The sequence below is a fragment of the Notechis scutatus genome, chromosome 11 (genome assembly GCF_049901735.1).
Source record: "Notechis scutatus isolate UNSWTSFEM ecotype Mainland chromosome 11, rNotScu1.2, whole genome shotgun sequence".
Classification (NCBI taxonomy): Eukaryota; Metazoa; Chordata; class Lepidosauria; order Squamata; family Elapidae; genus Notechis; species Notechis scutatus.
In genome coordinates this window covers 18,662,883-18,688,306 of record NC_142019.1, presented here as the reverse complement: position 1 = coordinate 18,688,306, position 25,424 = coordinate 18,662,883, and the positions used below count along the sequence as shown (strand labels likewise).

General features: G+C 46.1%; 1 protein-coding gene and 1 long non-coding RNA gene across 4 annotated transcripts in view; one reads left to right on the top strand and one right to left on the bottom strand.

Annotated features, from left to right (window-relative positions):
- The window catches only part of MAP2K5 (mitogen-activated protein kinase kinase 5), a 156,695-nt gene that overhangs the window by 1,969 nt on the left and 129,302 nt on the right, over positions 1 to 25,424 (bottom strand). The window lies entirely within an intron of this gene.
- LOC148129718 (uncharacterized) lies at positions 1,146 to 8,747 on the top strand. The gene is made up of 3 exons (XR_015750827.1): positions 1,146 to 1,195; positions 3,256 to 3,307; positions 8,665 to 8,747. It is a non-coding gene; the product is annotated as an uncharacterized LOC148129718 (long non-coding RNA).

Sequence of the window (25,424 nt, the reverse complement as noted above, 5' to 3'; positions counted from 1 at the left end):
TTGGATACCTTTCAAAGGTGGAACCAAATGTGGGATCTGCAGTTACACAAAGATAGGAGGTGGGAGCCATGGAGAAGCCCCCCCCCCCAATTCTCTCTTGAGTCCAGGATCATCTAAGAAGGCAGCAGGGAAAAATAACCCCCATGCAGTGTTTTTCAACACTGATGTGGGGGCTTCAACTGCCAGAACTCCCCAGAGATGCTGGCTGAGAACTCTAGGTGTTGAATTCCATACGTCTTCAAGTTATTGGAGATGAGAAATATTGTTCTAGGATTTGGAATGAGTGCCAACCAGTGGTGGGATTCAGCCAGTTCTGACCAGTTCGGGAGAACCGGTAGCGGAAATTTTGAGTCGTTCGGAGAACCGGCCAATCCCACCTCTGACTGGCTCCGCCAACCCCATCTCTTCTCTGCCTCCCATTGAGTCCCAGCTGATCGGCTGCGTCTCCTTTGGTTGCCCTGCCCAGGAGAACGGAGCTGGGAAGCAGGTTAGTGGGGTGGGGAGGGAAGGGGGATTTTGCAGTCACCTTCCCCGGCCTCGCCCACCAAGCCACGTCCACAGAACCGGTAGTAAAAAAATTTTGAATCCCACCGCTGCTGCGAAGGTTGAAAAGCAAAGAACAGGAACACGGGTCTGAAGGCCCTTGCAGATGCTACCCGCTTCTGTGCTTTGTGCTGGGCCACGAGACTGGCATGATGCCATGCACGATGCCCTATTCTCAGAAGGCAATGCCACACGACTGTTCTCTCTGCTCTTAGATCTGGCAGGAGAGAAGGGGGGGGGGGAGAGCTGTGAAATAATGTTGAAAATGTGCAACTAACGTCTTCTTCCAGAGGTCTAAGTGACTTGGCTTTACTTGTCTCCAAAATGCATAACTGCCTTCAAAACTAACGGCTTAATAATCGGGTCCCAAAGCCTTCAAGAAGAGCGTGAGGAGGAAAAGTCCTGGCCGAACCGAAGGGTGTGACACGAAAGAGGCAGAGGGGCACAAAAGAGGCACAGATGGCGTGGGGACGGGGAGAGAGGAAAATGCTGGGTAAGAAGCAGCTTTGAGATCTAATCATATTAGGAAGGTGGGGATTTACTTAATCTCCTTTGGGCTTCAGGGGAGTAAAGGGCCTCCTCCACTAGAGATAGAGAGAGAGCTTTGGACCTGCAAGGGATGCCACAACGGGTGTGGTGCTCTTTAGGCCAGGTAAGGCCTTTCTATGTCACTTTGCATTTATGAATGCAATGTCCCCAACCCCCCTGGATGGTGGAGAGCTTAGGAAGGGCTTTCAGATTATTCTAAATTCCCCCCATTTCTGCCCCAAGGTAAGTGTGTCCTCAGATGCACCCCTGCTTGGCTTCAAATCCTTCCTCCTTCTGATGAATAGTATTGGAATTCTCTTTCCTGCCTTGTCTTCTCGACCCTGCCTCTAAATATATATATATATTTTTCTCAACCTTTAAGATGTGTGGACTTCAAGTCCCAGAGTCCCCCAGGCAGCCTGGCGGGCTAAGGAATTCTGGGAATTGACGGCCACGTCTCTTCAAGTTCCCAAGGTTGAGGAACACGGACTTAGATGGTTTTGTGCAAGACAAAAATCAAGGAATCCAACAACTACTTTACCTTCAGGAGAAGGTAAACTGGCAGCTGGGGAATTCTGGGAATGGAAGTCCACGCATCTTAAAGTCGCCAAGGTTGAAAAACTCTGCCTTAGATTCTTACAAAAGAAGGGAATGAAAGAAGGTGTATACTTTCAGTTTTCAGGGTTATTTTTTTTTTAAATAGCCTAACGTGGCATTTGTCAGGACCCAAGCCCTGTGCCCCCCCCCTTCCCTGCCATGTCCTTCTGCTCAAATCCCATGCTTAGTTCTTCAGGACCCAGATTCCTTGCAGTAATCACTCTTCAGCAAATGCCACAAGGTTAAATTCGCTCAACTGTTGGTAAAACTCATGGAGATCCCCGGAGGAGCAGAAAAGATCTCCTCATTCACAGTCAAGGCTGGAAATACCCGTCCTGCCTTTTAAATAAGCAGCCACAAACACGAGTCAGGGAACAAATCAAGAGGCTGCAGACAAGGGGAGCAGATTCACGGAGCTCGTAAGATCAGCTATTAGGCAGATTTTGCTGGTTTCCAGCGTGAATCTCTTTTTTCCCCCAGAGAAAAACGGACCAAGCCAATTCTTGCCGCCACCAGCAATCTGGACAGTTCTGCCAAAACTCCAGCCCACTGAAGACAGTCAAGGGCAAACATGGAGTATCCAATGACTGTTCAAATAATAATAATAATAATAAATATTCTCCACTACAGAAGACATAATAGATAAAGAGGGCTGGAAGGGACTTCAGATTCTGCTCAAGGTAGGAGACCCTACTCCATTCCTATCCAAGGGTTGCCAATTTTCTCTTGAAAACCCCCAACAACTCCAGGAGGCCAGCGGTTCCGCTCATTAATCGTTCCCACCCACCGTTTGGAAACCCTTCCTTATTTCCAACTTGGATCTCCCTCCGAGGAGATCTCCCACCCAGCAGGGCTTCTTGTCCTGCCTTCAGATGCTCTGGAGAAAAAGGCCAACCTTTTTCCTTCTCTGTGACAGCCCCTCTCTCTAGAGGGGCTCTGACCCTTCGAGGGGCTGCGACGGGGAATATTGGGCCGTGATACAGAACATTTCCTTGAGAATGGAGGCCTCTTCCCACCACGTCATTCTGGAGAAGGTTGGGGCGAACTCAACGTCTTGGTTGCGTTACGCCATTTGGATGGAGCGGTTTCAGCTTCCGTGTTTGTCATCCTTTGGAACCACCGTGACATGCGATGTGGTGGGGTGGCAACGGTGGTGGGATTTTTTAAAAAAGCAACAACGATCAGTTCTGCGAGCGTGGCTTTTGGTGGGGCAGGCGAAAGATACTGCAAAACCTCCATTCCCTCCCCACCCCACTAACCTGCTTTCCAGTTCCGTTCTCCTGTGTAGGGCATCCAAAGAAGACCCAGCCGATCGGCTGTGGGCGCGGCTTGGTGGGCATGGTATTCTATGGGTGTGGCTTGGTGGGCGTGGCAGGGGAAGGATACTGCAAAATCCCCCTTCCCTCCCCCACTCCACTAACCTGCTTTCCAGTTCCGTTCTCCTGTGCAGGGCATCCAAAGGAGACCCAGCCGATCAGCTGGGACTCAATGGGAGGCAGAGAAGAGATGGGGTTGGCAGAGCCACTCGGAGGTGGCATTGGCCGGTTCTCCGAACTACTCAGAATTTCCGCTACCGGTTCTCTCCAGAACTGGTCAGAACCTGCTGAATTCCGCCTCTGGGTGACAACCTAAGAAACAGGTGGGTATGAAAGGCCCAGCTGCTGAAGAATGGCTGGTGGGGGGAGAATCCCCTCTAGGGTGATGGAAGGGCAGGGTCTCTTCTGCCTCACCCCCCCCCCCCAAAAAAAAGAGGGCCGCTTGAGAAAAGGAAGCGGCAGCAGCAGCAGAGAAAGCGACCCTTATGTCCAGGCCTTCCGCCTTGGGTGGGGGGAATTTTACTGGGGCAGGAAGAAGCGGAGAGCTGGAGGGGCTGAGAGGAGGCTGGAGGGCAGGGGGTGGGGTGGGGTGGGGGGCCCCCACCAGAACAAGCCAGCGACACTGGAAAATGGAGCTGGCAGTTCATGCAGGTATAATGAAGTTCCAGGCAGTTAGAAAGAGACAGACCCCATTTGTTAACCCGACATTCTCATTTCTAAAGGACGAAGAAACAAATAGAACACAACAAGCATGGAAGGAAGTAATGGGAAAGAAGGGAGAGAGAGAGGAGGGAGGGAGGGAGGGAAAGACACAAGAATGAGGGTCCTCGTGCGCTTCACCAGATTCAAGGAGAGGGGAGGGGGGCGGAGGCCCCTTTATTCCTGAGTAATATTGCTCCAGATCTAAAAAGTCCACAATTCTTAAATATCCCAGCAGAGATTCCCTTCGTTTTATCAAGTAATGGTGCAGAAATGTAAACACGCAGAAGTCTGAAAGGCGTTTTCTCTTAGCGGCGAACGCTCCTCCAAGCTTTTGCAGGCGAGGGATCGGGCCCAGGGGTGGGATTCAAATATTTTAACAGCTGGTTCTGTGGGTGTGGCTTAGCTGGTGGGTGTGGCTTGGTGGTCGTGTTATTGGCTGGGCGTGGCCAACTCAACATCACTCACATCGAGGCACGCATCTCCTCGCCTGACCTCTTGTGACTGTGGGGATGCTGCAACAGTCGTAAGTGTGAAAAATGGTCATAAGTCACTTTTTTCAGTGCCATTGTAACTTCGAACGGTCCCTCCACACAAGCAAAGTACCAGCAAAGGAGGGAAAAATAACTCCAGAGAAGTTCCTGGGACAGGAAGTCTAGTCCTGCCAAGAATGTAATAAGGGTTAACGGTGAGGCAGTTTCTGTAAGCAACACCAGAATGTTTCCTTCCTGCCTTCCTTACAGGATTAGCCCTGTAATTTCTTCTAACAACTGCTCAGAATGTTAACAACCGGGTCTAGCAAATAGGTGCGAACTGGTAGAATCCCACCCCGATCGGGCCGCTCTGCCACTGGAACCAGGGCTGGACCTGATGTTGAAAGAAGGATCCCACAAGGGTCCCACTTTAAAGAAGAGAGGGAGGGGCCAACTGGTAATCCAATGCTTCCCAATGGCAGCAACTTCCAAAATTCCTAATCTCAGGAATGCTGTTGCTAAGAATTCTGTGAACCGAAGGCCATCAAGGTTGGCTTATTCTCTGGGCTGGCCCCCAACTTGGACATCCCTGTACCCGTGTCTGGTCAAGGCCGGTACTCTTGGTCCTTCTCCTGGGTTTCAGCCATCAGTGGACAAGTTAGCTTAGCTTTCAGTCCTGTGGCCCTTTCTTGACTCTTTAGAGTTCTTTTGGACAGTATTGCCTTTATTGAGAGGAAGAGCCTCGGTGGCACAGTGGTTAGAGTGCAGTACTGCAGGCTACTTCTGCTGACTGCTGACTGCCTGCAATTTGGCAGTTCAATTCTCATCAGGCTCAAAGTTGACTCAGCCTTCCGTTCTTCCCAGGTGACTAAAATGAGGACCCAAATTGTTGGGGGATAATAGGCCAACTTTGTAAACCACTTAGAGAGGGCTGTAAAGCACTGTGAAGCGGTATAGAAGTCTAAGTCTCTTCCCTTTCCCTTTTCCTTCCTTCCTTCCTTCCTTCCTTCCTTCCTTCCTTCTTCCTTCCTTCCTTCCTTCCTTCCTTCCTTCCTTCCTTCCTTCCTTCCTTCCTTCCATCTTTCTGAGGTGGGTAAATGAGGACCCAGATTCCTTAAACCACTTCCACTTCCTTCTTTCTACTGCTTCTTCCTTCCTTCCCTTCCTTCCATGGAGTACCGTGGTTAGAATGCAGCATTGAAGGCAAACTCTGCCCACTGCCAGGAGTTCGATCCGGACTGGCTCAAGGTTGACTCAGCCTTCCCTCCTTCCGAGGTGGGTAAAATGAGGACCCAGACTGTATGGGGCAAGAGGCCGATGCCGCAAACCACTTAAGAGAGGGCTGGAAAGCACTGTGAAGCGGCCTGTAAGTCTAAGGGCTCTTGCTACTCAATTACAGTACTGCAAAGTTTGCAATATGTGAAAAACGAAAATACTGTCCCGTCAAGGCAACATTCCTCCAAGGGATGAAAAACTCCTTTTTTGGTACCAGTGCAGCTCAAAATAATTGTGAGAGATCTACTCAGGGGGATGAACATGCCTGGTACAAAACCCCAGGATTGAGAGCAGGAGCCCAGGATCCATCAGAATTGGGCTAACACAGGTAGTCCTCGGCTTCCAACCAGAATTGACCCCAACGTTTCTCTTGCTAAGCGAGACAAGTGAGTTTTGCCCCATTTTACAACTTATCATGCCACAATCGTTAAGCAAATTAATGCAGATGTTGAGCTAGTAACAGGGTTGTTGAGTACATCTGGCTTCCGTCAGAAGATCGCAAAAGGGACATTGCAACTGTCATGAATACGAGTCAGTTTCTAAGCATCTGAATTTTGATCTCGTGACCCTGGGGACACTCAACGGTCGTAAGTGTGAAAAAGGGTCATAAGTCACTTTTTTCATGGCTGTTGTAACTTCGAATGGTCACTAAATGAACTGCTGTAATTCGAAGACTACCTGTATTAGGTACAAGACAATGAAAGTTAAAAATGAAGACACACATTGTGATGACCCGGAGTGTAACACAAACATAACAAACTCCAAAAACGTAAATAAATATCCTTTAATGCCTCCAACGTGGTCCCACTGCTCAATAATTCTCAGTTGGAGATAAAACGTACTCAAACAGAGTCTTCAAAAAAAAGCAATACAGTCCAAACTTAATGAGCAGATAGAGGTGAAATAAAAAAACCAAAACAAACTACAATGAAGGAAATTCCACAACGGACCAGGATAAGTAATTTCCAACTTCAAGGAGATAACAGTCTGTTGGAAGGACGCCAACCAAGGTAACTTCAGCCCAAAGTAAAACACGCTTTGCTTCTGGCAACGCTGTGTTGTAATCGTCTCTCTTGTATACTAGTCTCCCCAGCCATAACCAATGAGTGGGATCATGGCCGCTTCCTCTCTCGTAAGCCAAGTTGTTTCCTTCTCAGTTCCTCCATGCATAGGGGATGGGCCTGGTTCTTCCTCTGGCTGCCCAGCCAGCCTCTGCCCCTCCCCAGCCTCCTCCACAACCTCTGGAGCCACACTCCCACTCCCTGTTGGCTGTTCCTCCTCTCCCTCAGAGTCAGTCTCCACCAGGGGCATGACACACATTTACTTCTCGGTATGCCTTAACATTCCTCACCTTCTACTAGCTCCTTGCTTAATCAACCTACTCTATACCATTTTCCCCATTAAGGAGTCTCTGTTGGTCCAGTGTAGGATCTTAATCCTGCAGGGCCCGCACCAATCAAGAAGCAATAAAAACAATTATTCTCTGCTTGCTGTTAAAGACCAAGATATGTCAATATCCCGCCCCCAGCATTTTGCCCTGAGTCTCTCTTGGGCTCAAGGGCTGTTGAAAGGATTGGCTCAAGCGCCTCCTTTATGCTCTGGGGAAAGTCCATTCTTTCGGGGCAAAAGATTCGGCCCCGGCCAGGTCAGGTCAGAGGCCTGGAGATGCTAGAGGGTGAGTGTCAGCCAGCCTAATTTTCTTTGCCAACTCTGAAAATGAGATAAACAATGACAAAACAGGCGTTTTAAATGAACTTGTCACATCTCGTTTTCTTGAGAAAGGCTGCCTTTTTAGAGCCACCAATTTTGTGGAAGGCCATTAACTCTTTCCAAGGCCTTTAGAGAGGAGGAGGAGGAGGGAGCCAAGGAGCACTTGGTTTTGCTCAGCATTTGCAACCTGGCACCTTCCCAATTCCCTTCCTTCTTGGGTTTACCCTTCATCCAGATGTTAAGACTCTCTTCAATCGCCCCGTTGGTAAATACAGCAAAAGAAACTCCTGGGACATTATTATTATTATTATTATTTTACCAAGAGTAGAACTTTACTGATAAACCCACATAGGCACGCAAGTAGCAAAGCCAGTTCTAAAATTTTCACGCGAACACCAGCATAGGTAAAATTCCCCCCCTTTTTTCCTCTGGACACACCTCCCCGCCCCCAATGTTCACCGTCCACCAATCAATTGCATTCATTTTGTTTCCGGAATGATCTGAGCCATGAAACTCCCAACTCCTCCCTCCCAAGCAGTGTGTCCTTTCTGGCCCAGCTTCTGAAGGAACCGAGTCAAGAACGGTTGCCGGAACTGGGTATGGCTAGTCTGGAGAAAAAAAGGACTGGGTGGGATGGGACAAGATAGCAACAGTCCAGTATTTGAGGGGCTGCCCTCAAGGGGAGAGGGGGGTCAACCTATTTTCCAAAGCAGGGGTCTCCCATCTCGACAACTTTAAGCCTGGAGGACTTCAACTCCCAGAACTCCAGCAAAGCTGGCTGGGGAATTCTGGGAGGTGAAGCCCGCCAGGCTTAAAGTTGCTAAGGTTGGAGACCCCTGCTCCAAAGCCCCAGAGGGGGCAGGACAAGAAACAATGGATGGAAATTAATCAAGAAGAGAAGCAACCTCCAAACAGTGAAGATCATTAACCCGTGGAACAGCTTGCCACCAGAAGTTGTGGGTGCTTCCTCACTGGAGGTTTTTAAGAAGAGACTGGACTTGTCTCATATTGTATGCAAGGGTCTTCCAACTTGGCAAGTTCAAGACTTGTGGGACTTCAACTCCCAGAATTCCTGAGCTAACATGATTGGAGGAGGAATTCTGGGAGTTGAAGTCCCACAAGTCTTAAAGCCGTCGAGTTTGAAGACCCCTGGAATAGGATCTCCTCCTCAATTGGACTAGAAGACCTCCAAGAACCTTTCCAGCTTTTCCCTGATCCTTTTTTCTCCTGCCGAGTCCTCCAACAATCACAAGAACTTCCACTTTCCGGAAGAAGCAGAAAGATCGACAGTGTCAGTCACATTGGTTAGTCAGTCAAACATTTCTATTCCAAAACTTCCTTTCGTTGCAGCCGGTGGAAGGAGAGTGACTTAATTTAAGAGGGTTGCAGCTGCCCATTCTATTCAACGTTTATTATTTACATCCAAATTTCAAATCTGCAGGTTTGGGGATATTTTGGAAGAGATTTGATGTGCTATTTTTGCATCATCACTTTTTCAGTGTCTTTTTTTCCCTTTTCTTTAGAAGACTGTGCCTGGGTCGGGTACAGAATTAAACATCCCTGCGCAGAGACATTGGGAGTGGGCAGAACAAGAACCAGAGCGTCAGGATGAAAAGGGAACCGAGGCCCGTGTGAAATTGTGTCCAAGATTTTCATCTGTGATGAAAAGGGCTTTGGCTGGTTATGCAGCCTTTTTTCGTACTTTCTTCCAAATGTAGGCAAGCGAAGTGGTTTATTGCACAGCACAGCATGTTCAGACATACTGTATTGTAATCTTGTGTATGTTGTGTATGTTAAAAGCATTAAATAATGGAACTTAAGAAATCTAAAATTCAGCTTTCTCTTTAAAAGTTTAGGGCCTCGGGTGAGGAAAAATATTCTCAAAGCTCTTTCAAACTCCTAAATCGCAACTGTTCTGACCATGGCTTCCAAGACCGTAATTAAGCAGACGCTTAGTCCAAACAACTCTTGTTTTATTTCAATGCTGGGAATTACGTTCATTCCCAGCCTGTAATGAGCCCCAAACAGTCCCTCGAGATAAGCACCCACCTTTCTCTCCTTTGAATTGCTGCCAACAACCAAAGTGCCAAATGAACTATAAAAAAACCAACAGAAGTACAAAGTCCATACGGAGCTTCAAGATTTCATCTGAACAGAGCAAACGACTTTGCTTCCTGCAAAGGTTTCTCTACCTTTGCCTGTCCTTTATACCTTATGGGAAGGGCAATCACCTCCAAGCCTTACTCCCGAGTCGTCCCTTTTGTTTCAGCTGCTCTTGCCTTCTAGCAGCTCTGTGCACACGCGCACTGGGAACAGGCTCCCCTTGATCCTCTGCCTCGCTGCTACAAGACTCCGAAGGCTCTGGAGTCAGCACCCCACTCCCAGATGGCCCTGGCCCCATCTCTGCATCGGACGCAGGACCCTTGTCCGAGTCTACCCCTGACTGATCCGTGTTCTTCCCCACTGTCCGATTCCGCTGCCGTCTGCACAGGCTGCTGGTGAACCACAACAATAAGCATTGTTTTGAGGTTGGACAAGCTTTTTAGAGTCTAGCACAGCATTCTGGATCTCCCCAATGTCCATCCATCAAAGGCCCAATCCTGAGTCTCTATACGCTCAGGGGTACCAGCTGTCGACATAGATTTGGCAGGAAGGCTTTGATATGCCCCACAATGGTAAGCAAAAGTGAAAAGCTGAATTTATCTCTGCGCCAAAGCCACAGAGGCCATTGCCTTTCCTTTAGATAAAAGTCTGAGGAAACATCTGGATCAGGAACAATAAAATAAGATGGAAATTCCCAACTGTTGCAATTGAAAGCTATATTGCTGGAAGGGCTGTGGTGCCCTCCGATGGCACTTCAAGTACAGTTTATTTGGGTGTGATATTAAAAGGGTATTTTTATTGCATGATACAATGCAATGAGACCATGGGCCTCTGCAAGAAAGATCTTATAGACTCAGAAGCGTAATGAACCCAGAGCCTGTCAAACATTATCCTGTACATTAACCTATCGTTAATGGCACATTAGGGCTGGGGGCATCGCACGCTTGCTGGTCGGGACTTGAGTCAGGACAGCATAAAGAGAAAGGGGGGAAACCCACAGCGCCTTAGCTAGCAGAGAAATTAGTATTTCTTCAGGCAACACCGTTCGATTTGTAAAACAAGAGCCTTGCGGCCGAGCACGGCTCTCGAATCCTTCTGTACAAAACAGAAAACAGCAATTCTTTCCTTAAAAATACTCTGGTTTGGTGTGGAAGCTCTTTACTGAATAGAAGGTGACACTTACTGGCTGGATCTAGACAAAAAGTGGCTTGTTTTACCAAGGATCTGTTGACTAAGCCACTAAGCCACGCTTAAATCATAAGCAAAAAAGATGGGGCTGGGTTCACACCACATTAAACCAAACCAACCACATTTACTTGGGCCGTTTGGCTGTAAATAATAATAATTCCCAAGAAGCCGTATCAATAATTATAACTAAGTAATCACATTAGTCATATTATTTGCAACAAGATGTAATGTTTGTCAAAAAGCAAACCACATTACAGCTTATTGCAAACCACATTACAGCTTATTGCAAAAATGAACTGATGGTTTGTTATTGATAACAAACCACGTTACAGCTTATTGCAAAAATGAACTGATGGTAGCCTTAGACAGGTCAAAAACTTTGGGGGTTCAATCCTGACATGCTGTCCTGTCCTCTTCTCCTCAAAACTCCAAAGGATTTGCCCAACTGTTGGTTTTTTAATTTTATTTTATGGTTAGCAGAGATCACCATTGGCTGAATTCCATGCTCCGAAAGAGAATTTGGGCTCCACATTTGACGCACGGAGAGCTTAAGTGCATTAGTCCTTTCCAAGTGTCCTCTTCCGCGCCCGCAGAAGACTTCTCAAAGGGACACTACAGAATTTCCACAAGCCTTTCTGAAAGCCATTTTTTTCTTTCTAGACCAAGGCTCTCCAATGTTGGCAACTTTAAAATTTGTGGACTTCAACTCCCAGAGTTCCTCAGCCAAAGGTGGCTGAGGAACTCTGGGAGTTGAAGTCCACAAATTTTAAAGTTGCCAACATTGGAGACCTCTGCTGTAGATATTTCTTATAGAATATAATAATAAATATAATAAATAAACTATTTCTTTTCTTTTCTTTTCTTTCTTTTATAACACAACCAGATTGTGTGTTTTGTATTATAATTATGTATTATTATCTGTTTATACATATACATACATACATACATACATACATACATACATACATACAATAGATCCCTTCTATCACTGAGAGTTGAAGACCCATCAGCTACTCTCACCTGCTGGGCCCATCTGTCCAGCTGGTCATATCAATGAAGCCTGGTGGTACTGGATTATTTTGCCCCCAAAGAGCTGGTTGGTACTACCCAGTGATTGTTTCTCTCGTTTCTCCAGTTCAGGGGTATCAAACTCAAGGCTCGCGGGCCAGAGGTGATATTCAGCTGGTTCTGACCAGTTTTGGAGAACTTGTAGTGGAAATGTTGATTAGTTCAGAGAACCGGCCAATCCCACCTCTGACTGGCCCCGCCCCATTTATTCTCTGCCTCCCAAGTCCCAGCTGATTGGCTGGATCTTATTTGATTGCCCAGCCCAGGAGAACGGAGCTGGAAAGCAGGTTAAGGAAGTGGGGAGGGAATGGGGATTTTGCAGTATCCTTCCCCTGCCATGCCTGCCAAGCCATATCCACCAAGCCACGCCCACAGAACTGGTAGTAAAAATTTTTGAATCCCACCACTGCCGTGGGCCACCCCTGAATTAGGGATCGCCTGTGGGCCTGCACTGGAAACAGCGAAGGACCAGCCTGCGGTGCCTCTACCAGTGAAAATGGAGCTCGGGCAGGCTGCACGCAGCCTCCCCCAGCTCCATTTTAGATGGCAGAGGGCTGCAGGAGGCTGTCATGGCCAAAAACGGAGCCCGGGAGGGCCGTTGCAGGCAAAAACGGAGCCTCCGTGAATGCCGTCGAGCTGGCCACGGCCCCCTCCCAAGGTCAAACACAACCCTGATGCAGCCCTCAATGAAATCGAATGTGACATCCCTTGTCTAATGGGGCTATAAGGAAGTAGAAAAGGGTGTGCTTCATCCAGGTGTGACATTTAGAAATTAAATTCTTAAATGGATCCAGTGGTGGGATTCAAATTTTTTTTACTACCGTTTCTGTGAGCATTGGTTGGTGGGCGTGGCATGGCTTGGTAGGTGTGGCAGGGGAAGGATACTGCAAAATCCCCCTTCCCTCCCCACCCCACTAACCTGCTTTCCAGCTCCGTTCTCCTGTGCAGGGAAACCAAAGGAGACCCAGCTGATCAGCTGGGACTCGATGGTAGGCAGAGAAGAGATGGGGTTGGCGGGGCCAGTCAGAGGTGGGATTGGCCGTTTCTCCGAACGACTCAAAATTTCCGCTACCGGTTCTCGAGAACCGGTGAGAACCGGCTGAATCCCACCTCTGAACGGATCCACTATTGCCTATTGGAAAGATTTTATTGTGCTTCAGAAGAAACGAGAAGCTATTACTGCATAAAGAATGAGAAGTGGTACAACAAGGAACCAGAGCCAACAAACGGGCCTTTCATTTGGCCATCTGAGTTGGAACACAAGCTTGCAGCCTCCTGCCCAGTCCTCTCCACGAGCCACGTGCTTTTAGCAGTAAAACCCCCAGCAAGGAGCCAAATTGAAACTGACTTTTTTCCATTGCTATTTTCCAATGGAGAAATTGGCCTCTCGCATGGTTTGGTGCCCTATTCCACGCTGTAATTAAAATGCTCATTAGCGGATGTGAGAGACAATAGATTTGAAGCATACAAGTAAGCTCAGGAGTTGCCATTTTAAAATCTCCCCTTCAAAATTGTCGGAAACATTAATCATCCCTGCACTTCAAATGTTCCGATATTCACCTGGCTACACTATTAAAATAAAACTTGCTGCCCCAGGGAAATCCTACTTATTCTTAATTGTTTCGAGACTTTGATGGGCTTTTAATCTAAGATTAATTTATGCAATTTTAAATAACTCTTCTTATGATTAATAAGCTTGAAAATTAAAAGGAGTCTAAAGCAATTATAATGAGCATTTGGTCATAACCTCATTAGGCGAAGGAGAGAGGAATGCAGCACTGGAATCATTACAAGATTACAATTTAAGGTTACTTCCAGATAAGTCAAACACAGCTTTACAATTTGCCAAGGCAGATTAGACGGAGTCAGGTGAAGGAGATACAGGGTCTACCTGGATCGTCACAACAACACTGTTACAGGGCCAGGGCAAGAGTAAGTATTTTACTCATCATCTGGGTTGTTGGCAATGGATGGGGAGATTAACACTGTTTAGAGTTGCAAAAGTGTTTGCGTGAGTCAGTGAATAACCTACCACCACACTCCAAACTCTTGGCAGAGATTGGCAGAGGGAGAAGGAAATATAACATGAAATGCTATTAAGATTTTGGAACATCTACTAGTCCTTTCATAAACTGAAGCATCTACACTGTGGGTCAAGGCCGAAAAAATACAGATTTCTTGAGCTGGAAGGAGGAAAGATTTAACTCTTGGATACTATTGTGCTTAGTGGAAAAACCAAATTAAAGAACGACTACATAACCTCTGTTTCAAATGCATTCAAGTCAAAGGCAGCCCGCTTGCATATTCTAAAGTTCAATTAGATCTGCCTTTCTGTAATTTTAAGGATGGCATGGTGGCTCAGCGGTTAAGATGCCGAGCTTGTCGGCTGGGCTGGAAAGCCAGCAACCCGGGTTTGAGACCCTAGATCAGGGGTTCCCAACCTGGGGTGTGAGACGATATTCCAGGGGGTGCGAGAAAAGTCCAGGTAAATAATAGGATATTGGCTATATGTTGGCATTTTTATTTATTATGCAATGGATTAACTTTGTTTTCATTTTAGAGTTAAGTATCGTTATTTAGTGGCCGTCACCATACCTAGCTGAAAAGGTTCAATCCTACCATATATTTAACGCGTTCAGTAGTTCCTAAAGTCTAAATTTCAGGGGGTGCGAGGTTCGAGTGAAATTTCTTTAGGGGTGCGGGGCGAAAAAAAGGTTGGGAACCACTGCCCTAGATCCAACACAACGGGGTGAGCTCCTGTCCTCGCCCGAGCTCCTGCCAACCCGGCAGTTCAAAAGCAGGCAAATCCAAGTAGATAAATAGGTACCACTTCAGTGGGAAAATAACAGCGCTCTGTGACGTCATGCTGGCCACGTGATTGTCTTCGCACAGCGCTGGCTCAATGACCTTGAAACTGAGGTGAGCACTGTCCCCTGTAATTGGTAACGACTAGCACAGTAAAATTCCTTTCCTCAGCCCTCTTTTACTCTGAGCTTCTTCAGGACATTTCCTGTCCGCAAATGTTCTAACTCCCTGGTCATCTTTGCTGTCCTTTTCCAAATCTGTTCAATTTCTTTGAATCCTTCTTAACAAGCATACTCAAGATAGGGTCTGATTAAAGCAGAATACATTGGAAAAATAACATGGAAACGATACTTTGGTGGATATAGCCTGAAATTGTATTTGTCCTTTTGCAGAGCCACGGATAACCACCCGCACCGATGCGGTTTTCCGTCAACCGCTATTCCTAATTCTTTTGCACACATGATATTATCCCTGTCATACCCCTGGTGGATTGACTCTGAGGGAGAGGAGGAACAGCCGACAGGGAGTGGAAGTGTGGCTCCGGAGGTTGTGGAGGAGGCTGGGGAAGGGCAGAGGCCGGCTGGGCAGTCAGAGGAGGACCCAGGCCCATCCCTTCTCCATCCTAGGTCACACAGGGAAGAGAGGATAAGGGAGAGGCGTGGTCTACTCGGGAGGAGAGGGCCTTGATCCTCTCCATGGGCTGCAGGTGTGACAACTGAATAAGAGTTTGGACCTGCGTTCTGGCAAACGCTGGAAACAAAGTGTGTAAATATCTCTAGTTTATAGTTCCTCTCTGAGTTTGGCGTCCTTCCCAGTGTGTGTTATAACATCCTCCAGCCCTTATCTTGCCTGGTTTGTGTTGCTTTTTTCCTCCTTCTTGTAACTGTTGGTGTGGGAGTGTTTTTGTCTTCCATCAAAGATATTCGGAGCTTGGAAGCAAAGTGAAGGAATAAAAGGGGCTTCACCTGTTTTCTGTGACTGTGTTTGTTTTGTATCCCACCCTGGGTCATCACAATCCCTGTCTTAAAACAGTTTCTAGTGATCAGGTTTTTTATTTCCTTAAATAAAGAGTTTTGCATGTGTCTCAATTAGTCTTCATTCGGTAATTTCCACCCCATTTCAATCACCACATTCAATCCAAATTCAAATCCAATTCAACTCAACAATTCAAAGTTTTGAATTTTCTTTCTCTCTACTCTAAGGGTATCAGCTCTTGTACCCCATGCTATCTCTGCAAATCTGATAAACGTCTCCCCTACCTCTTCATTTAAGTAATTAAATCTTTAATAAAAGCTAGCTGGAAATCAGGCTTCCATAAACAAAACAACCTAGATAATCCATGACTTGGCTTTGCTTTAGGCAGAAGTTCCAGCGTTCCCCCGCAATGCAACGAGAATACAGGATAGTCCCAGGATGGATCTTCTGAAATCTTTTCCCCACTACTGGGGAGAAGGATCTATTGGAGGAGAAAATACAGGTAGTCCTCGACTTACGAACTACGACTGAGCCCAAAATTTGTGTTGCTGAGCAAGACATTTGTTAAGTGAATTTTGCCCCGTTTTTCAACCTTCCTTGCCACAGTTGTTAAGTGAATTGTGACATTTGTTAAGTTAGTTACATGGTTGTTAAGTGAATCTGGTATCTGGCTTCCTCACTGACTTTGTCAGAAGGTCGTAAAAAGTGATCACATGATCCCGGGACCCTGCAACCGTCATAAATGTGAGTCAGTTGCCAACTGTCTTAATTTTGACAATGTGACCCTGGGGATGCTGCAGCAGTCATAAGTGTGACAAATGGTCGTTACTTGTTTTCAGTGATGTAACTTTGAATGGTCACTAATTGAACTGTTGTAAGTCGAGGCTACCTGTACTCTCACCTTCTACTGCATGAACTCATTTCCCACAGGTTCTCCTTCCTTCCTTCTTCCTTCTCTGCTTCCTTCCTTCCTCTTCCTCTGTTCTCCTTCCTTCCCTCTGCCTTTTTCCTTCCTTCCTCCTCTTCTGCCTCTTTCCTTCCTTCCTTCTCTCTGCTTCCTTCCTTCCTCCTTCTCTCTGCCTCCTTCCTCCCTTCCAACCAACCAACCGACCAACCAACCAACCAACCAACCAACCAACCAACCAACCAACCAAGATCCTCACTACTCAGCCCCTGCTCAATTCCACCAGGTAGAACCTCCCTTTCCCTTCTTTACTCCCAGAGAGCTAAATACAGAACCGTGGCAACTGACTGGTTTACAAGAGGAGTTGGCATTCCACAGCCGGACTTCAATTCCACAGAATTCGATAGAATAACATAAAATGATGTTTAATTTAAAAATTAGAAAGTGGAGCAAAGGCAGAGGTGGATTGAAACAAAATTTAAATTCCTGTCAAGCCCATTTAAACACAGGAGCCCTTCATAGCCAATTAGCTGCTCCGTATGAATGCTGAAAGAACTCAGGCCTGGTCACTGTCCGTCAAGAGCAGATCCACGGGGGGGGGATTAACTAAAATCAGGAGTGTATGAAATATTTATCTCCCTGGTTGATCGGGATGGGGCTGGCAAAGTGTAAACAAGACAGAAATCAATTCCTTTCTCAAACCCTCCTCAAATGGTCTGGGGGCACATGTTAGCTTGGATTCTGCTACGGCGGGTTTGGCCTTAATTGTGGTTGTTGATCTCCTGGCGGTCCCTGGGGTCCCCATCTCCCCATGACAGATACTTAACACTCCTTCCACATCTCCAGCTACTTCGAATCCTCAACAGGTTTGGCGTGTGTGTGTGTGTGTGTGTGTGTGTGTGTGTGTGTGTTTGGTTGGTTTTTCAAAAGGATTTGAAACTGTGTGGGCCGGAGGGGGGGAGAGCCCGAGAGCGCGTAAGGGGCTTTGTCCGTAGAACATTCTCTTGTTCACAAGCAGCTGGGCTCGGCTGCCACCAGGGAAGGAGGCGACGAAGAAGGTGCTAAAAGACTCTCGTCCGCCATTGTGATTGCCCCGCCGGGAATTCGGAGGATAAAGCGGAGCTCGGAGAGAGAGAGAAGGGGGACATCCCAACCACGGGGCAGCCTAACCAAAGAAAGTTCCTGGGATAATGACAGCCTGTCAGTCACCAGGAAATCCAATTAAGGAGCCTTCTGCCTAGATGCTCTTCCCAGAGATCCTGGTATTGTCTCCAACTCCGCACGACAGGGATGGTGAGGTGGACGACAATTCCCACCAATCGGACCTGGATAGCACAACTGCTGTCCCCAGGATGGAAAATCCTTCCTGGCCATGCACAGGGACATCCTTGGACTGGATCCTGGACCTGGGTGTGTGTGTGTGTGTGGTGTCTTCCCGGCACCAGGAGGCTCCCAGCTGTGAAGATCCAGTGATGGTGAACAAAATTCTCACTCTCTAATGGGACCCCAAGACCCTTCACATGTCAATTCTTGTACTTCCCCCTCTGATTGCTGAGCTCCTGCCAATTCAACCTATTTTAAAGTCTATTTTTACCTGCTGAGACCGGTTGTGAGGGGACTGGCACACAAACACAACTCACTTCGGCGGGGCTGGTGTAGTAAGGGTCCCTGGTGAATGGTGTCCTAGATTAACAAGCAAGCATCATCTTGTCCGCCTGCTGTAACTCTCTCAAATCTGTTCACACAACCATGCCAGGAGTCTAGCGTCCCATCGGGCCTGATGGTGCATTTGCACGGTTTTCAGCCTTGCGGGGAGAGAGGTAGGACAATTATGGGGCACGAGGGATGGGGTGGGGTGGCGCTTCAGGATAAAGGGCCTCCCTTCAGTGTCAACATTTTGAAATGCCTTCTCCTGGGAGTTTTGACTGATTCCTGTCCTGTTAACTCTGACTGTGTCAAGGGAGCATTTTCCTGCGTTTGCTTTTCGTTTTAATCCTGGATTTTAAAAATATTTGGTCTCTTGTTAAGTAACCTGAAAATCTGAAAATCTTTTTAAGGAGAATCAAGGAAAGAAAGGGTCATTCTTTTAAAGAATCAAGGGGGGAAAAGGGTAATTTTATCACTTGCTGGAAATCAGTTCAGCCTCCTGACAGCACAATCAGCCAGCAAATATGAGCACTGAACTAGCTCCACAGCTATGGCTGCTATTCAGCTGCATGTATCAGACCTTGTGGACAATGCAAAACATGCACAGCCACACCTATATTTCTCCTCCCCCCCCGAAATTAATTCTAGATGACACAGACCTAGTTTTTCAGACACAAGCAAAACTAGGCCTGGATGTATCGGTTCAGACCTTCCAGCTTTAGAAGTGGCATCTAGATTTTATCCTAAGGAGATTGTGTGTGAGAGAGACAGATTGGCATGGACTAGGGGGAAAATGAAAGTAAGTGCTACGTGTCTTCTAGAAGCTGCTTCCAGGTCACCAAGCATCCTGACCTTGAACTGACCTTATGAAAACATCCTGCCTGAACCTAACTGGCGGCATGTGGTTGGGCAATGGGAGGGAACTAAGGAAGGGAAAAGTTGAATTTGGGGATTTTGGCGCACAATTCTCCGTTTTGACTATGCGCAACTGCAATACATTTGACTTCTAATAAAACTAGACCTTTCTCAACAAATGGAGCCAAGAATCGTTTCTACTTTGTAGAGGTTTAAATGGTGGCAGGTCTGCCGCTGTGTGGGCAGCAGCCTCCGTAAGAGTCCCAGAGGCTAGGAGAAATCTGCACCGCCCCAACTAGCTATTCTTGGAGCAACAACTCTACTGTCCGTGCTCCGTGTCTGTCGGCAGTCTGTAAACGTTTAGCAGTGCTGGGAAGAGAATGAAGATTTCTTGTTATATATGGTTGGCACTGAGAAATCACGAGGGCATCCTTTCCTCTTTTGACATGCATTGCATTGATTTGGTCATACAGACATACCGTAACTTTTTAAAACCACAATCCCTCACTTGTCCCGGCCAATCCCTGCTATTGTATTCAAGAGGACTCTCAAGCAATTAAAGGATGCTATGATTTTCAAAGATGCAAAACAAACTCATTGCCTTGTACATTAATAAAGTGGCTTTTGCACCAAGATAAATTCCTTCTGTGTCCAATCACACTTGGCCAATAAAGAATTCTATTCTATTCTATTCTATTCTATTCTATTCTATTCTATTCTATTCTATATTCAATTCTGTTCTGTTCTGTTCTATTCAATTCTACTTTCTATTCTAAACCTTTTCTATATTCTATTCTATTCTATTCTATTCCATTCTCTATTCTATTCTCTCTTCTCTTTTCTCTCTTCTCTTCTCTTCTATTCCTTATTCTATTAGATTCGATTCTACTCTACTCTATTCTAAACCTTTTCTATATTCTATTCTATTCTATTCTATTCTATTCTATTCTATTCTATTCTATTCTATTCTATTCTATTCTATTCTATTCTATTCTATTCTATTCTCTGGTTACCACAATATAAAAACGTTACTGAAACTCTGGAAAGAGTGCAGAGAAGAGAAACAAAGATGATTAGGGGGCTGGAGGCTAAAACACATGAAGAACAGTTGCAGGAATTCGGCATGTCTAGTCTAATGAAAAGAAGGACCCGGGGGAGACATGACAGCAGTCTTCCAATATTTGAGGAGGGGCTGCCCCAAAGAAGAGGGGGCCCAATCCGAAGGCAGGACAAGAAGCCAAGAGTGGAAAGTCATCCACGGGAGAAGCAACCTGGAACTACGGTGAAATTTCCTGACAGGGAGAACAATTAACCAGAGGAACAGCTTTGCCTTTGGGCCTTGCATGTGTTTCATCCCTGGAGGTTTTGAAGACGAGATTGGACAACCATTTGTCTAAAATGGTATCAGGTCTCCTGCTTGAGCAGGGGGTTGGACTAGATGACCTCCAAGGCCTCTTCCAACTCTGTTATTGTGATTCTGATTTCACAATCCAGAGAGTCAATTCCATCCTATTTACATTTCCCCCATCCTATAACTCCGCAGTTGTGCCTAAGAGTCTGAAACCCCTGAGTTGTCAGCACTGCTTATCTGTAGATTTAGTCAACAGCTTTTTCAGTCACACAGTTTATGCAAGGACAAACTTTTAATGGAAGGCAAGAGATCCATTACTTCCGCTCTCTGGTGGGCCACAAAAAGACACGGACCTCCCAGTGGCTTCAGGGGAGATAATAGCATTTGCTTAACATGGGATTCCATGACATCAAAACCATTAAAGGGAATAGCAATTTCTTTTTCTTTCTTTCTTTTTTTTTAAAAAAAAATCAATTGTCACTTAACTAAAAATATTTGAACTTTACAGTAAACACATTGAATCAAATGCTGCATCCCCAATTCTGTACATTTTCCTGTCTTTTATTCTTACCGGTGGGTAGCAGGGATTTGGAATAATTTTCCAAGATTTTGTCAACATTAGATGTCTTGAAAATGACTTAGTTAGACATGGATGCATCAAATTCAGTTTGTTAGAAGTCAGCTTGTTATGAATTATTATGCATTTGTTATTATGGCAGATTTTTGTTGGACAAAGTCAGACTGGGTTAGGTGGCTCTCAAGACAACAAAGATGCTTTTTCGAGAGGCAACTGAACTTTCTTTGTTTTTCCTTGAAGACATTTCACATCTCATCCAAGAAGCTTCAGTTCAATTCAGTTCAGAGCTGAAGCAGCTTTTTGGATGAGAAGGGAAACGTCTTCAAGGAAAAACAAAGGAAGCCCAGTTGCCACTCGAAAAAACACCTTTGGTATAACCATGACCTGCATGACTGAGAACCTCCATACACATTTAAACAAGCCCAACTATGATTCGATGGACCTCAAGACAATGCATTTCACATAAAGCAACCCACAGCCCCAGGACAATTTTCAACATCGGTGCAATGATGTTATTGTGTAAATGATGCACCTTAATGCAAAGGACAATTTCTGTTACCTGTATACTGACATCATCACCCAAAAAGCCTGTGAGGCACTTTTTTATTTAGTGAACACTTATGAGTAACCTTCACGCGCCCTCCAGTTGGCTCTTTCCAGTGTCGTTTCAAACACAACACCAGCAAACTCCCTGTGGTCATCTTCAGAATCAAAAGAAGGGCATGGTCTGTCCTGACTGGTCCATGCAGAGGCTCTACATCTCAACCAGTTGGCCCCCAACTGCTGGGGAGGCAAAGGTGCCTTCCAGGTCAAAAAAATTAAAGATAATCAGAATGTCAACTGTGTCAACTGTGTGTTGTACAGATCATCTTCAAGAAGTGAGGGGAGCCAAATGTCAACTCATAAAACATTTTGTATACACATTTTATAGTTGTCCACAGAAAGAAAGGGGGGTAGTTTCAAAGAGCAGGCAGCAGTGTGGAATCGAAAGTACATTCCATTCATATTTTCTTCAGAGAGTGATTAGATGACTGAAGCTTCTGCCACGCAATGATCTAATTGGAGAGCATGACTGATAACACTTGGCTATGGATGTGTTTCGTTGGATGATATACCCAGAGGGGTAGGGGGAAAAGCAGGATCAAGGGTGACAGTGAATTACGTATCTCAGGGTTGGCTACGCCCAGGCTAATGCCGGCATGTTAACTTTTAATAAATCCTTTGAAGTTTTGGGAGTGTGGTTTGAGGCTCACGGACTAACTACCAGAATCCTGACAGAGAAAATCAGGTGCAAAAAAACCAAAAGTGTCAAAGAGCACAAGGTAGAGGCTGCGTATATCTGCAGGATCCAATCTAGGTTGGTCGCTAGTACCAGAGGTTTAGTCTTCTGAGGTCTCACGCGGAGCCCATCTTCGGGGAATTTCTCTCTCTACCACATTCTGATATAGACCAACCCAGATTGGATCCTGTATCCTGGGACATGTTCATCTGCCTTCCTTCACTGTCTGTATTTGTGCAGGGGGGAAAAAGCACGAAAAGCCCATTTGGTATCATTTCTGAAATGGCATTTCTGGTTAAACCAGGCAGGCTCTGAAAGCAGACAGACAGAGGAGAGATCCACACACCTCTCCCCTGGCCTTCTGGAATAGCTTGGCTCTGCCGCTCGGCCTGGGCTGCTACTTTGGGGGCGGCTGATGGGGTAGCGAAGACCCTCACCCACAGGCTGCCCATCGCCTTGGTTCTTAACTTGTAACCTCTTTATTCTAATTTTATTTAGCACTTTCAAACACTTTTATTATATTGTAAGCTCCCCAGAGTGACTGTATTAATGGGATGGGTGGCATAGAAATTCAATAGATTAGATAGATGATAGATGATAGATGATAGATAAAGATAGATAGATGATAGATAGATAGATAGACAGACAGATAAGACAGATAGAGACAGACAAGAGAGAAAGATAAAAAGACAGACAGACCAGATAGATAGACAGACAAGGTAAATAGACAGACAAACAAGATAGAGACACAGATAGATAGACAGTCAAGATAGAAAGATAGAAAGACAGACAGACAAGATAGATAGACAGACAAGGTAAATAGATAGACAAACAAGATAGAGACAGACAGATAGATAGACAAGATAGAAAGATAGATAGAAAGACAAACAGACAAGTCAGATAGATAGATAGATAGATAGATAGATAGATAGATAGATAGATAGATAGATAGATAGATAGATAGATAGATAGATAGAGACAAGGTAAATAGACAAGACAGGCAGACAGAATAGATAGATATAGACAAGATAGATAGATATGATAGATGGAAAGACAGATAGAATATAGTTAGCTAGAGATAGATGATAGACAATAGATGGATAGGCAAAAGATAGATGATGTAGATAGACAAATGATAGAAGATCGATTAGACAGACACTCTTCCTCCCCTTCCCTGAAGAACCAGCTAGAAGCGTGTGTGTGTGTGTGTGTGTGTGTGTGTGTGTGTTAAGGAACCTCAACGTCTACATAGTGTGACCCAGGCAACTATTTCTTTGGGGGAGGGGGGCCTCCAATAAACAAAGTCGAGATGCCTCCAGCTTCCCTGGGGTGGGGGGGATAGTTTTCTGGCAAGGGGCCTTCCGTTCTACGGTGGAGGACAATCCAGAGGAGGGGGTTCTCTGCTTTCGGGGAAGAGGATATGCTTCACAAGGAGGACTTGGCGAGGGGCTGCCGGGAGCCCCTTCAGAAACGCGGTCGTGCCAAAGCCCTAGAAGCCGGCCTGCCTTTCTAAACAATTCTCAAAAGCAGGCTAGCACTACTGGGAGACAATTTCCATGTTCGGATGCTTGCTGGAAAGTCTCCCGGCCACTGAACAGCGAGAACAGATAATAACCATTAGTAAATCAAACTCCTTGGCAATATCCAGCTGTGCCTTGTGCATTTACATACAGATAGAATGGGTATATGTTTTTAATATGTATGCGCTAACACACTTTCCCCACAGCTGAAGTGTGTCTTACGAAAGGAGGCGGTGGATGGGAACGGCATCGCCACGAGATAATAAAGTGACCTAGATAAAGTATTAGCCAGCGATTGATCTCAAGCGGGGAAGGCTGTCTCTCTCTGACCTGGTTACTTACTATGCATAGATTCCATTAAATAGAGCTTAGGAACGGAAAGCTTCGGGAAAATGGTGCCACTGAGGCCAAAACCAACGGTGGCCAACGCCGCATGACCTGGCGTCCCACACGTGGCCCTCTCTCGTGCAGCGCTGCGTCCCTCCGGCCAACAGATAAAGAGGCCTCTTCTTCTTCCTGCCTCTTCAAACCAAAAACCCTTTGTAAGCAGGCGGGAATGGGCTCCCTCTTGGAGCGATCGGTAGTTTATGAAGGATCTTAAGCAGGCAGCCATGGAATGGCGCCGTCAGGTCCTGCAAAGGACGGAGCTAAGGGAGGACGACGCACCCCGATTCAAAGCTCGCTTCGGCTGACGCTGTGGCAACGTCATCCCCATATGGAAACAAGATTGGGAGGTGCACGTCAGAGGAAGTCAAAAGCGGGATAGAGCACCGCTTGGAGTAGACTTTGAGGGGCCTTGCATTAGGATAACAGAGTTGGAAGGGACCTTGTAGGTCATCTAGTCCAGCCCCTTGCTCAAGCAGGAGACCCTATAGCATTTCTGACAAAGCCTCCAGTGATGAAGCTCCCACATTTTCTGAAGACAAGCAGTTCCATTGTTGATTGTTCCCATTGTCAGAAAATTCTCCTTATTTCTAGGTTAAATCTCTCCTTGATCAGTTTCTATCCATTATTCCTTCTCTGGCCTTCAGGTGCTTTGGAAAACAGCTTGACCCCGTCCTCCTCTCTGTGGCAGCCCTTCAACTATTGGAAGACTGCTATCACGTCTCCCCTGGTCCTTCTCTTCACTAGATTAGCCAGGCCCAGTTCCTGCAACTGTTCTTCATATGTTTTAGTCTCCAGTCCTCTCATCATCCTGGTTGCTCTTCTCTGCACTCTTTCTAGAGTCTCAACATCCTTTTTATGGTGTGGGGACCAAACCTGGATGCAGTATTCTAGGTGTGGCCTTACAAAGGCTTTACAGAGCAGTACTAGTACCTCGCGTGATCTTGATTTTATCTCTCTGTTAATGCAATTTAGGATTGCATTGGCTGCTGCAACACACTGCTGGCTCATATTTTGATTGTCCACTAGGACGCCAAAATCCCTCTCGCAGTTACTTCTGTTAACCCAGGTGTCACCTAATTTGTACATGTTCCTTTGACTTTTCTTGCCTAAGTGTAGGACTTTACTTTTCTCTACATTCATGTTGCCGAGAGGTTCTCTCTGAGAGTTAATGCTCTCACAGAAAACAAATCCGTGGAAGGCCTTCTCAGTGGGCCAGTCTTGCTTACACCAAGGCTTAGTCCTGGTGGACAGCATTCCACAGACATGTTGGAAAAGATGATGATAAATAACAGAAAAAAACTGGATTTGTAGAGCCACACGTCCTGATTTAGCTAACAGAGAGGTGAAACGCTGCAATGCAATGGTACCTGTGTCTTCAACGGATTCGAAACCCGTCAAATTTGGAACTGGGTGCATTTTGATGCAAAAATGTTGCCCCAGTACTCGTAGTTTCTTTAGTGTTCAGTCCATTGCAAGAAGATAAGGGTGACAGCTGCAGAGGGCAGACAGGAAGTCAGCCATACTCGGAAGGTGGATGACATAGGAAAAAGGACAGACAGAAAGATTTTAATGGCCAAAATGAAGAGTCACATGGTTTGTTTGGCATTCAGTTTGTAGCCTCCCA